Source organism: Lipotes vexillifer, unplaced genomic scaffold, assembly GCF_000442215.2.
Source record: "Lipotes vexillifer unplaced genomic scaffold, Lipotes_vexillifer_v1.1 scaffold1309, whole genome shotgun sequence".
Classification (NCBI taxonomy): Eukaryota; Metazoa; Chordata; class Mammalia; order Artiodactyla; family Lipotidae; genus Lipotes; species Lipotes vexillifer.
Window position 1 is genome coordinate 687,644 of NW_006777513.1, and position 9,729 is coordinate 697,372.

A 9,729-nucleotide genomic window follows, 5' to 3' on the forward strand; every position below is an offset into this window, starting at 1 on the left:
GTGGTAGTGGGGATGCAGAGGGTAAGGTCGTGGTGTCGGGTGGGGTCGGGGAGAAGCCAGGGGTGACCGTGTGGGCCACGGGAAAATGCTGGGGTCACAGGGAGAAGCAGCTGTGAGTCAGAAGAAACCCATCCACAGAAGGGAACATGGAACAACAACAACAACCAAAATAAAAAAGAGCGAGAGAGAGCGTGCGAGAGAGCGTGCGAGAGAGCAAGAGAATGAGAGCGAGAGAGAAGCAGATATGCCAGAAGTGAGCAGTGCCTCTTGGGGGAGGTGGAACAGTTTGTGGGGCTTCTCAAGTTTGGCTCAGTAGGTGCTTTTGCAAACTTCTTCCCTTCTCTTGATACGCTTGAGAAACTTTGGTGTCTGTGTGTAGTATAAACCCCTCGATGAGTATCTCAAATTAAGTTGTATCGTTAAAGGAGCAGTGCTCCCTAGATGAGATGTAAGACATTCTCCCCAAACGGGTCATTAAAATATGTATACAGCAGCACACACACACACATATATATATATATATATATATATATATATATAAAATGAATTCTATTCAGAGAGAATGTTCATCATATACTGGTATAGTATATTTTCATGTTTTGCAACATATACCACAGTGTATTGTAAAACATGAAAATATACCATACCAGTATATGATTAACACTTTCTGAATAAAATTCATATATAGGTGTGTATATATATGTGTTTGTATATATACATGTATATATGTTGTGTGTGTGTGTGTGTGTGTGTGGATGAATAGTATTCTTATTCAGGGTGTGTTTCTTTTTGCTCGTCAGTTGCCAGCATTATTCAAGGAATCATAAGGTCATAATTGCTGTTAATATCTTCAGTGGAAAAAGCTTGTGCTGGCCTTATTTTCCAAAAAGATTTAGCTGTGGGCTTTTATTGTACGTTTTAGGATTTCCTCCTTCTCCTTGCACATTGGCACTAATATGTTGTTTTAGTCAGTGTTATGCTTTTTGTGGGAAGTTTGTAGTCAGCCAACGTGAGGCGGGGTTAGTACAGCATACAACATTTTCTGTTTTTCTTAGTAGTGGTTAGGGAGAACACTTTGTTACTCTTTGCCTCTTTAAGTAACATGATCCTTGAATTAAATTATTAAATATCCTGTATGTTACTCTCTTATTTTGTATGTTCAGCAGTTGTGGGTTGTCCCAAACTAGTTCTTTTGCAGGTTTTTATTTCTTTGGAGGCAAGTTCCTTCTTGAAAGGAGCTGCCTTTTGTCACTTTAAGAGGTGAAAAAAATAGATTTCCTTACCGTTTTTTTCCCCCCTCGGTGAAATCAGAATGATTTAGGATAAGTGTATAAGTATGTCTTTCCTTCCTTAGCATTTATTACCGTTAGTACTCTTGTCATTCTAGATTATCATTCAGTCATTCAAATTTTCTGCTTCTTAATAGTTAAAGTGATGACGATTGGGAATGAGGGAATTTAGCCAGAGATGAAACCAACTACAGGCAAATATAGAGGCTTCTGTGTTTCCTTCTCAGTTTTTTTTCTTGAGTTTTCCATCAATTACTTTTTTGAGAGAGAGAAAAAAAAAAACCCAGCTTCAATTCCCATGTGGCTGTTTACTTTGGAGTTGCCAAGAAACCTTAATCCCATGTGAATAAGAAAACTTTAAACTCAGTAGCTTGGAGTTGTTTTCTTAACTAGAATTTCTTCCTGTTATATTTGTCTATGGGATTTTCCAAGACAATTGTCCAAATCCATGTGTAAGTCAATAGGAGATGCTGTTTGAGAAGCTCTGTGGTGTGGTCCTTAGGCTGGTAGGTTGGGAGAGCCTAAATATTTCCTGGTTTCAGCCGGTATGTTGAGAGGGGGGTTATTAACAAAGTTGAAGAAGTGGAGTATATTTTAGTATTTATTTGGAACGGATGTTGTGTTTCTTCTCATTTGTGAGTACCATTTCACTTTAGCATCCCTCTCACCCATTGAAAATATGGTGTGTGCTGGGACTTCCCTGGTGCCGCAGTGGTTAAGAATCCGCCTGCCAATGCAGGGGACACGGGTTCGAGCTCTGGCCCGGGAAGGTCCCACATGCCGCGGAGCAACGAAGCCCGTGCGCCACAACTACTGAGCCTGCGCTCTAGAGCCCGCGAGCCACAACTCTTGAGCCTGCGTGCCACAACTACTGAAGCCTGCATGCCTAGAGCCCGTGCCCCGCAACAAGAGAAGCCACCGCAATGAGAAGCCCGCGCCCCACAGCGAAGAGTAGCCCCCGCTCGTCGCAACTAGAGAGAAGCACGCGCACAGCAACGAAGACCCAACGCAGCCAAAAAAATAAATGAATAAAAAGAAAATGCGGCGTGCTACCTCATACTCTGTCAATCTGGAAACTCTGTCTTCTAGTTTCATGGGAATACTAAAGAAGAAATAATTTCTACCTTCAAAGAGCTTTCAAGCAGAAGGAGAAAGATGTTTATAAGAAAGGGTTAGAATGAATGATGAAGTACACAGGCTTTACAAAGGTGCCAAGGAGGCCATTCATGAGACACTTACCACCCTCCCTGTGAGCTATACACTGTGCAGGTGCAGCACCGTGGAGGGGAAACGGGCGACATCTGGTCCCTGTCCTCAACGGGGTCACACTCTAAAGGAGTAGTGGCACGGAAGTGCCACCCAGGGTGGCGAGAGCATGTAACAGAGGAAACAGAAGGAGTGATTTGTTCTCCTCTGAGGCATCAAGAAAGGCTGCCCTCAGGAGAAAGTGTTGGAGCAGGAATTTGAGGGAAAGGTAACACATTATTAGTATGTTGGGTAAGATAAGGTCAGGCTTTGTGGAAGAGTTTCTGAGCAGAGAGCAGGGTTGAGATTAGGTTAAGATGTCTTCTAGACCTGTGATAAAGTGACCTAAATGTCTTAATGGAGGCAAGATGGAAAGGCATTCCTCACGGAAAGAACCGCCTGAGTGCCTTTGCAAAGGCAAAATAAGAGACAGTGGAGAATGTTTTTCTGTCCTGTGGCCTAGAAAGCAAATGAGTTAAAAGTGATATATATCATTATATCACCTTTTTCTGAGCTAATTACTCAGAGTCAAGTGGACGGTTGAGAGGATGAATAGAAGGTTTGGAAATCCAGATTAAATTTAGGAGATCATACTGTTTGTATTCACTGTCTACTGAAAGATGATGAGAATTAAAGACGATAGCCAGGATAACCAAACATTTTGTGTTATAGCTTGTTTTGCAGCTTCTGACTTCTTTGTTAAGTGCTGGCTTTAGGGATGTATTATTACTTTTTTCTTCCCTCTACTTTCTTGGAGGAAAAATGCATTCCCAGGAAGATTAACTTTTAACTATGCTTTGAAACATGAGTTTTCAACTGTTGTAATACCTTCATTGCATTTGGGACGATAAAACTTCCAAGTTTGGAATGATGGCTATAAAATAAATAGCATCGTTTGACTAAGTCCCAAACCTTCTATGATAGGCAGTTTTTAAAAAATGTATTTTCCAGGAGGACAGTTGAAAATTTTGGCTTTGCAGTTTACTTCTGGCTGTGTTTTATGGGAATCAGACTAAAACTTCTGAGACCAATGATTCCAGTTTGGCAAATAATAGAAAATTTGGTTCTATTTGTTCAAAATTAAAGCTTCTCTTGAAGAAATTGTTGGCTATCAACCATTTAGCATGTTCTAGTGTTAGCATTAAACCACCATTATACAATGATGAACACGTACAGAGAAGGCCAAGAATATTCGAGATCCAGTATTGTATGCAGAATAAATATAGCCAAGTCTCATTTTTTCACGGCAAGGTTTTCTAACTGAAAGAAGTGGAATTCATGTTCCCTTTCCCATTTCCCTAACTCTACCATGAACCATTTTAGAGTTAGTAAATTCTTAATCTACAGCAGTATTCTTAACCCTCATTGGTGTAGGTTTGCCTGTGGATCTTTTAAAAGCTATTGATGTCCAAACTAGAGATTCTGATTTAATTGTTCTGGAAGTAAAGCTTGAGCATTATTATTTATTTTTAAACTGCCCAAGTGACTTAAATATGCAGCCAAGGTTTGGAACCACTGATACAGCATGTGGGCAAGTGCAGAGAGAAATTCTAAATTTGTGTTGGTCTCTAATGCTGATTAAAAGGAAGGAATTGTATGTATTTTGTGTGCGTTTGTGTCAATTATGAATGGATTTCACTTTCTGTTGAGTTTCATTCACTTAGGACTAAGTGTTCCGTGGTACGATTTCCAAAAGGATATACTGTGGAACACTAGTTCTGTATTATGTTAATAAATACTGTACTTTTAAGAGTTCCATGATTAGGTAAGTTTGAGGAATGCTGTTATATACAGTTAAAAAAGGCTCTTTCCTTCAGAACTGCTTGCAGCCACTAATGTGTTAGTTATTTGCATTTTGTGAATTTGTTAGAGGAACATATATTATGCAGCACTTCATAAAAATATTTGATCTTTTTTTTTCCCTTTTGGTGACAAGATAGTCTATAGAATTAAACAATCAGTGAATTATTTAGAAATTCCTTTTTTTGCACTCACCCAGATTTGTGTTAGGGCTGGACGTGATGCACTTATACAACGGAGACTTTCTTAAAAAGTGTATTTCCTCAGTGAGCCTCATGATAGGGGGAAGAGTGTAAATCATTGCAGAGTACATGATTCTTTCCTAAAACACAACTGTTATCATTTGATAACCGTGCTCAGAATTTTTTAACATCTTTCCATTGCCTCCCAGATAAAGCTTAAGTGTCTTTAAGCTTTGGCATTGAACGTTCATTACAGTCTGGTTCCTTCCTGCTTATTGACCTTTGTCTCCCAGTGTTCCTTAAACCAAACCCCCTGGTATCAACCAGTGGGATCCCCAAGCCGTGATCATTCCTGACTTCTGTGGCTGGAGATAAAAATATCTACCCACCTAGAAAGTCTTTTTCTCACCTTGATCTCAGACCCTTTCCAGTTGTATAGCTAAAAGTCCCACCATTCTGTGGCATGTTCCGGGCTGGCCCAGCCTCAGTGGACAGTTTTCATTTCTTTATACGTTACACATCTGCATCACTTTGGATTTTATTAAAAAGTTAATTGTCTTGTGTTGTTGTTCTGTTCTTTGGAGTTGATACACTAATAGTCCAACTAGTTTCTGACTTCTAAATTGAGAGAGTCAAGTATTTTGGGGTCTAACCCATTGGTCTCTGTGCATGGTTGGGGCTAAGTAACTTCTTAGAATCATGTTATTGTAGGACTGAAAGGGACCATAAGAGATTTTCTGGTTTAGCATAGAAATGAAGAAAGACCTAGAGAATTTAAGCTGTTTGTCCAAGTCATATAACTTTCTAATTGTTGAAGCTGGAGAGGAAACGCAAGCCACTCTTCTTTTCACTGCACTGACAGTTTATATCTTTTAAAAAAATCCATGTGCTCTTTCAAGAAAAATTAAAATCTCATGGCCTTCTTTCTTGTTAATGGCAAAACAGTAAATATCATTACTTACTACAGATCAAAGTAATGAGAGAAAGTGCTGTCTTGTTCATCACGCTTCCAGCCTACCCCCAAATTTTGATGCTTTGGAGGTTCTTAGGGAACACTTGTTTGAGATGGTGTTTAGGAAGCTGGGTTTTTAAACCTTGGATGTCCCAGAGGTGATTACAGTGTGCATTCCTTATACCATCTCCTGCTTATCCCTTCCTCCCTTTCCTGATGCTGTGCCCTCATTCTGAATCAATCAGTGCAGGAAACAAATAAGAGATGTCAATATTATGAAGAACACTAAACTAGGTACCATGAGATCTGAGTTCAAGCCCCAGTGCAGTCACCAACAATGAAATCTTATGCAAGTCATTTGGTTGTTGAGACGAGTAGTCAGTTAGAAATGGAGACAGTTCCTCATAGAATTAGTGTTAAGATCAGTTGAATATGAGCGATTTCAAATTGGTTGAAATTGAAAAGCTTTGAGCAAATGTGAGAGATGATGGGATTCTTCTGAGACCCTTCCATGTCAGTGCTTGCATCTTTGAGGTTGAGGGAAGCCTGCAGGGCTTTATTGTTTTAGGATGGGACCCCTTGTTTTTATTATTGTTACTTTTTTGGCCATGCCACAGCTTGTGGGATCTTAGTTCCCTGACCAGGGATTGAACCTGGGCCCATGGCAGTGAAATCAAGGAGTCCTAACCCCTGGACCACCAGGGAATTCCTGGGATGGGACCTCATGTCTTCAATTGCTTGGGGCAAAAACCACACACACATCTATATCGTTGGTAACTCTTTTCAGTTTAGAATTGAGTGATAGTAACTTTTATTTGGGGATACTACTTTCTGGATTCTTATGTTGAGAAAAGATCCCATTTGTTGGTTTGTTTTTTTATTGAACTATGTTAAATTTTCTTGGTATTTGACAGTAAAAATATTTTCTTCCTTAGTGACTTTCTTTTTCTTGAGGTGCTGTTGATGGTGTTAAGTGCTCATGCAATGGAATAGTTTGCACTATTAGAAATCCTAGTCCTCCTTTGTTATGGGATGGAGAATTGTCAGGGAATGATGGCCTGTGGCTGGGTGAGGTTTGCTACCAGTAAAGAATCATCAGGGCTTCCCTGGTGGCGCAGTGGTTGAGAGTCCGCCTGCCGATACAGGGGACACGGGTTCGTGCCCCGGTCCGGGAAGATCCCACATGCCGCGGAGCAACTAGGCCCGTGAGCCACAACTATTGAGCCTGTGCGTCCGGAGCCTGTGCTCTGCAACAAGGGAGGCTGCGACAGTGAGAGGCCCGCGCACCGCGATGAAGAGTGGCCCCCGCTTGCCGCAACTAGAGAAAGCCCTCGCACAGAAACAAAGACCCAACGCAGCAAAAATAAATAAATAAATCATCAGGGCAAACCGAAATTTCATTTTGGATGAAAAAATATTTCTGTTCTGCTTGGCAGAAGAGGATAAAAAGAAAATCCAAGCAACTTTTTGATTCAGGGGCTGCCAGTTCTCTCTGGGTGCAAGGAACGTTTCATGTCTCAGCCACAAGAATTTGCCATTTTGGTTCAGATGTGCATTGTCTTCCCTCCTCGTGGCTGCTCTGCTTGCAGCTTGTGGCTTCGTGGCTCTTGGCTCTGAGCCATGAGAGTCCTTTGAAGACCACTCATGAACTCCTTTTTCTACAGCCTGTTGGCCTCTTGGTAGGGGTAGTGGGAGCCATGCATCATGATTGTTTTGAAAGATTTATTGCATATTGAATGTGGGACACTGTTAGGCCTCTGCGGGGACCTGATAAGACAGTGATTCTCTTGGTTGCTGATTGTAAGTGGAGGTATTTAGGGATCAGTATAGGTTTGGATATTGTAACTGGCAGTTAAATTGGTAGAGGCATGGTGGGCCTGTGCTGTGAGGGCCGGGGGGAGCCACTTACATAGGACCTGTAAGGTGAAGAAGACCGGGAACTTGGGGCGGATACGAGACAGGATGATAAGAGGGCGGAGTGAGCAAATGAGAATGAAGAGTCTTGCTAGCATCTAGCGGTGCGGAGAAGAACATGAAAGAATTAAGGAGGACTTTGAAGTTTCAGATACGGAAAAGGACAGACACAGTTACCATCTAGCAGGAGAGCTGTTCTGGAGAAGCATGTTGACTTTGAAACCAAGGTGCAGATGTTTGGTAGCGTGTAGCAGAGAGATCAGGGCTGAAAATAGCGACTTGTTTGGAATCCCTTGCATTATTCCCGCAGTAGTGATGTGGTTTATGAAAAACTGCCTGTAAGCTAGGAGTTTTCTTAACCATCTCCTTAACATTATGGAAAATAAGCATTACATTTTATGGTAAATGATTTTGGAGTTGTTTTTTTTTTTTTTAAAGGAGATTTGAAAAAAAATGGCTAGAAGATATCCAATAGGAAATGCGAGCATTATGTGTATTCTTTTTGAAATGTGGCTCTGGATTTGGAGGCGCTCAAGCTGCAGTGAAAGGAAGGAGCTTCAGTTCTTTGTCTCCTGCCTTCGTTGCTCTCTTCCTGTCTCAGGCTCCTCTCCCCTAACTCCCCTGCCCTCATTTTGGTCTCAGTGCTTCTGAGATGTAGACCAGTGTCTCACTGCCACGTATGCATCCATATGTGGTCACCCAGAGTTCACAGACTTGAAAGTTCCTTCTTCCAAAGAGTCACCTGTGTCACATCAGCCTCCCCAGTGCCTTTGTGGTATGGTCGTAATGAGAAAGGAGGCCCAAGGCTACTGTACCGGTTTATTAACAGCTGGTTATTGGGAAAAGAGCATTAGATGAGGAGAAAGAAGAGGGAGATAATCCCAGTGTTGGATATCTTTTCTAAGTCTCTGGGTCCTTATTCATTAAGGAAGGGGCAGAAACATCTGGTCTCTAAAGCTGTGATATTCTGCTTTTTTTAGCGCACAGGCAGAGGTAAGATCCATACCCATACTATAAGTGTTCCCAATAAATCAAGACAAGGTCCAAGTAGCAGCTCATAGAGTATATTTGTTCGTCATGGGAGATTTACGTAGCACTCTTATATTTGCCAAGGCTTTTATTTTCCTGAACTCCCCAGTAAGATAGGGCAGGAGGAAGGTCTTCAATTGTTAAAGCAGTCTCAGTAAGCAAGCCCACCATCGAAATTAATCCAGGTTCACCTTCTTGGAAACCATGTGGTAATGACAAATGGGAGCACGTACAAAAAGCTTTATGATTTGCCCCGAGCCTCATGACTAGTTCTCGTTAACTGAATTTTGGACAGAAATGGTAATTTCTCATTAAGCATAAGGACACCTTATTTTGTACTCCCCTTTCTGGTTGAGGCAATATATAGTAAGTTAAGCAATATAAGTGTCTCAGAAAGGACTGGGTGAGAAAAAGAATTGAATCCACAGCCTAGTTTTTGTTGTAGGTTCACAACATATGCCCTACCTTTGTTTAGTGACAACATTCCTTGCAGATTTTGTTTACTATTTGTTACTTGTACCAAAATGTTTACCTGTAAACAGGTAGGAGTGTCATGAAATGTAATAACTAGTCTTGATTCATACTGAGGAATGCTGAATTGTGACTTCTTTACATGTGAAATTTTAAGGTATTTTCAGTCATTAGATTCTAAAGAAATTACAAACTGCCTGTCTCTCCTTTTTGTGAGTTTTTAATTCCAGAGACCAAAAAAGTTTACATACGTAGCTTATAGACATTTGCTTAAATCTTAAGATGGTTGTTGAAGCCCTGGAGTAAAGGTATTCAGTACATATTTGTTGACTGAGTGAATGAAATGATTTACTCATTAAAATTTTTTTCGAGTTTTTTAATGTGTGCCAGGTACTGTGTTGGGCATCAGTGGTGAATGATTTAGATGTAAGTTTTGCCATTATGGAGCAAATAAGTTTTACTGAAGGATACAAACACAGTACAAGAAAACAAGCAGATAAAACCATGATTGATTGTAATCCATCTATGAAAGAAGCATGCAAAGTACTAAAATGGGGAAAGGCTTATTAAATGCATGAACATATCAAGTAAAAAAGAACTCAGTTTTTTTAAGCGAAGTAATTTCAGGGGACAGCTAAATTTTAATCATTTCCTTGGGATATACAAAAAGCTTTTTATAGTATTTACTTCAGCTTTCAAAAGCAATTCTTTACCCTCCCACTTACACTAGCACATTTAAGAAATCTTACCCATGAAGGATATGATTGTGTTTTCTTTAGTTGTCTTTATTGGAGTTCTTTTACAGTTCTTCCAAAACAGTACTACATTCCTTAGAGCTAAGCCTCAG

The 9,729-nt window shown here is 40.5% G+C and overlaps 1 protein-coding gene across 1 annotated transcript in view; it reads left to right on the top strand.

Moving 5' to 3' along the window:
* Positions 1–9,729, top strand: part of BICC1 (BicC family RNA binding protein 1) — a 305,576-nt gene that overhangs the window by 113,936 nt on the left and 181,911 nt on the right. The window lies entirely within an intron of this gene.